Genomic DNA, 4,590 nt, shown 5'->3' with positions numbered 1-4,590 from the left:
ACACACGAGTCAGTGGAAGCAACAATATCTGAGTAGAGACATTAAACATGAGGTGCCTTAGATAAGGCTAGCACAAAAGATACAACGATCGAACGAGGCGAGGCCACCTCCCTCGGAACCTCCTAACTACTCCTGGTCTTCAGCGGCCTCGACGTAGTAGTAGGCACCGTCGGAGTAGTAGTAGTCGTCGGCGCGATACTCCATCTCCTGGGCTCCACCATCTGGTCGCAGCAACGGATCAAGGGGACAAAGGGGGAGCAAAGCAACGGTGAGTACTCATCCAAAGTACTCGCAAGTCTTACATCAGAACTATGCTAAGTATGCAACAATATCAAAGGAAGGGGTTATGTGGACTGACTGCAGCAATGCGAGAAAGAGAGGGAAAGGCCTAGTCCTATCGAAGACTAGCATCTTCAGGGGGTCTTGAAGCAAAAGACGAGAGTAGAACATGTAACACAATTAAAAGTCATATTGTTGCAGCAATATTAATATGAGGTCACGCCCCGAGATTCTCCCTCGACTCCCTGCGAGGAAGCAATTCCGGAGCAAACATTCCAGTTAAGTAGCAGTTGTAGTTGTATAAGATCAGGGCATAACTCCAAGTCGTCCTGTAACCGTGGACACGGCTATCCGAATAGTTAATTTTCATCCCTGCAGGGGTGCACCAAGTTTCCCAGTTGGTGTTACCAACCGGGACTAATGGTCTTCCTGCGTGGGCGCCTCGCAGCGGCCACATGGAGCTCCTTTGGGCCCGGTTCGTAAGCTAACCGCGACTAAAGGTTTGGGCCTTTAGTCCCGATTGTTTTGTCCCGGTTGGCGAACATGGACTGATGGCCTTTTTCCTACTAGTGCCTGGTTCCATCTCACGAAAGCCCTCCATCGACATTCAATTTTACCTCATGTGCGGCATGAGGCAGCCAGCAGGCCATAATGCCAACTCCACCGCGCGACCCCATCCTGTCTGCGCGCGTCCGCTTGGGGTAAAACAGACGAAGCAGATGGCCCAGCGCGCGGGAGCAAACAAACTTTTGTCCGTTTTGTGTCCGCTTTCGACCCATCCCCGGCCCAACTTTGCGCCGATTTTGGGTGAAACAGACAGCGCGTGGACGGGTGGGACGCGCGTGCTTGTCCGCCCCTGGCCTGCCTGTCGATGGCACAAAGGAACCCCCCCTGCCCCACGCCCTTTTGCACCATTCCCCCCAAACCCTCTCACGTCCCGCCGTCGCCCTCTCTCCCCCGTCCATGGCCAACGCCTAGCCGAATTCCGGCGGCCCAACCGTCAACCCGCCCGGAATGGCCAAGAAGAAGAAGGCCAAGGCGCCAAGGAAGCCGCCGGCGGAGTGCACGCCGGAGGAGATCGCCAAGTTGCACGCGGAATCAGCGAAGAGGAGGAACCGAAGGGCGATCGTGAAGGACAACGCTGCCGCGCGCAAGTTCGCTACCGAGCGCGATGCGATGGAGGCCGCGCGACGCAAGGCCGAGGTCGAGGAGAAGGAGGCCATCGGCCTTCATCGACGTCAACGTCACACCTGGGTCTAGCAGCGGCGGTCGGCCGTCCGTCGAGATGCAAAGAAAGCAAGCACGACCGCCGTTTGCGGGCACCATGCCGTCCCCCCGTGTCTTGTTCGAGGAAATGCCAACACCAACGGCACCGGTCAACGACCCCTACTACACCCAGTTCATGGAGGATGTGATCTACGACGGTGGGCATGTCCCTACCTACGATCCTGAGGAAGCCCAAAGTCAGGATGGTCGCACCCAGTTCGTTGCCGTTGAAGAGGCCGACGACCGTGTTGACTACGACCATGATGACTCATGGCATGAAGACGATGACATCTATTGTGAAGGTGATGGTGATGGTGATGAAGATGAAGGCAATGACATTGATATTAGTGGTGAGCCATTGTTCATCGACTAGCTCACCCAAAGAGCGGAAGCACAAAAGAGGAAGAAGAGCATTCACACGGGTTCATACACACAAGATGAGGACAAGTTGATTTCAATTGTTGGATGGAGATTAGCCAAGATCCGAGGACGGGCGCGCAACAAAAGGGCCTAGTTTTTTGGACGAGAGTCCACAAAACTTTCCATGAAAGGAAGATTTTTGAGCCCTATCAAATCACAAGCAACCGTGGCATCACCTCGATTCAAAAGAGGTGGTTGTTCATCCAACAAGAGTGCAACAAGTATTGCGCCGCATTGGAGAGCGTTGAAGCACGGCCCGCGAGTGGTCTCGGCATTGGGGACATGGTATGCTCTCCTCATCCTAGTCCCTTCCTTGCTTCGGCCTTGTATATGTTTGCATGTCCAAATGTTGTTGATCACGTGGTGTAGGCATTTCAATCTTTGGAAGCATTCAAGGCCCGGCACAATGACAAACCATTCACTCTTACGCATTGTTGGACGATGATCAACAATTTCCCTAAGTTCAAGGATCAATATCGTGAACTTCAAAGGAAGAGAGGCAAGAAGACGGCCAAGTTCTTTGGAGGTGGGGATGGCGAGGCGTTGAAGAGGCCGAGGGGCAAGACCAACTCCAAGGTGGACGACATACATGATGCCGCATCCATGGCCTTGCATGAGACTTTGCATGGCATGATGTCTCAAAAGGACATGCGGGACGAGAAGAAGCGGCAAAGCAAGGACGAGCAAATGAAGCAATACCTGGAGCTTCAAAGGAAGAAACTTGAGATGGAGGAGGCGGCCAAGAAAAGGAAGATCGACCGGGAGGAGGCGGCCCGACAAAGGCAGCTCGACATCGAGGCCGCCAATGTCGAGGCCAGGAAGAGGAAGCTCGACATCGAGGCCACCAATGCCACAACAAAAACGAAGGAGGTGGCTCTTGCGATCATGAGCGTGGACTTGACCAAGATGAGCGAGAAGGCGAGGAGCTGGTTCGAGGCCAGGCAGAAGGAGATGTTCGACGCCGACAGCCTGAACTAGGTCGTCCGACCGGCCGTGGCCATTTTTTTTGGAGGCTGGCATGGGTGCCGCCCGCTGGGCCGCTGGCTGTGTGCCGGCGAGAAACAGATTCATTTTGGAGGCTGGTTGTGTTGCCGCCCGCTGGCTATGTTGCCGGTGAACAAAAATATTCATTTTGGAGGCTCGCTGTGTTGCCGGCCGCTAGCTTTGTTGCCAACAAGGACGTGTAGGTCGTTGGCTGTGTTACTGGCGTGAACTAGGCCGCTGGTATTCAAAAAGTTGTTCTTTTAGAGGCGGACAAGATGCGGCCGTGCGTTGGGTGCACGACCACCGCATACCAGAACATGACTGGACACGATTCCATCATCCTAACCAAACAGACAGAAACCGAACAAAACGAACGTCCGTTTGGGTCGCGCGGTGGAGTTGACCTAAACGAAAGTGCATGCACGTCGCTCTCGTTTGCGTGAAGGCCCCAAAACTATCATGCACGTCCTTAGAGATTACATGCATGCCCTTTGCTGGATTAGAGCTGCGGATATGAACGAAGTTTATATTCTCTAGAAACTTTGAGATAAAACAATGCTTAGTCAAAGGACTTTGGTATTCCTCATCAATTATCATGGATAGCTCGCCTTCGAGCCCACCATATCGCCCACATCATCACAAGCACTCGAGTGAAATCCTTCTCCGGCAAATTATTACCACAGCATCCAAAGCTTAGCATCATCCGTTCTGTTCGAGATTGCTACCTTAGTGAGTTCCTCATCTGTCAGGGCCCAAACGTACGTGGCCATGCGACAATCGAACAAAGGATGACGCCGTGTGCCAATTTCTACATGACAGATGGAGCACTCGGAAGTATCCGTCATATTTCTATGTTTGCGCAAATCAGCAGTGGAAATTGACGTCCGCGCTAGACGCCATGCAAATACTTTAATTTTTTATGGAACCATGGCTCCCCATAATTTGGTCCACGAACATTGATCTCCCACAAGGTTGGAGTGAGCCGGATTACTTTCCAACCAGTTTGTTCGACGTTGTCCTGTTCCTTGCACATAGGAGCCTATAAGCTGAGCGGATAGTAAATGCACCCTTCTTCTCATGGTTCCATAACCAAAAATATGGTTGTACACTTGAACGAATTGGAATGTTCAGAATCGCCTCTTTATCTATCCCAAAGAAATACTCTTCAAGCAGATTTTCCTTCCATCATTTCATGGCATTATCAATCAGATCTGAGATCATATACGGTGGGTTTGCAGACTTGGCACAAACTGGGCGGAGCTTGAAGTCCCTCTCGAACCGAATATTGCTTTTGGCTTCCGAGCTCATTGGAGGCCTTTAAATTCAAACTTTAAATTCAATAAAAATTTATATTTTAATGTTTCAAAAAATTCTGAAAAAAATATATAGATAAATGAAGGTATAATACACAAGTGTGTACATTTTCAGAAAAAATACGTTAAAATGAGGGCTGTGCAAAAAAGACAAATCTAAGGCTGTTACTATTCATCATTTCAGACCATGAATTTGTCTTTTTTGTACAGATCACGTTTTAAAGTATTTTGACCTGAAATTTTACACACATGCCGGTTACATCCTTACATACATGCATATATTTTTTCAGAATTTTTTGAACCATAAAAATTTGAATTTGAATTTTTC

General features: G+C 50.3%; 1 pseudogene; it reads left to right on the top strand.

The window, feature by feature from the left end:
• Window positions 1–1,293: 1,293 nt before the first annotated feature.
• Window positions 1,294–2,943, top strand: LOC123408713 (annotated as a pseudogene).
• The last annotated feature ends 1,647 nt before the right edge of the window (window positions 2,944–4,590 follow it).

Source organism: Hordeum vulgare, chromosome 7H (assembly GCF_904849725.1).
Source record: "Hordeum vulgare subsp. vulgare chromosome 7H, MorexV3_pseudomolecules_assembly, whole genome shotgun sequence".
Classification (NCBI taxonomy): domain Eukaryota; kingdom Viridiplantae; phylum Streptophyta; class Magnoliopsida; order Poales; family Poaceae; genus Hordeum; species Hordeum vulgare.
This window is presented reverse-complemented; position numbering and strand designations above follow the sequence as displayed.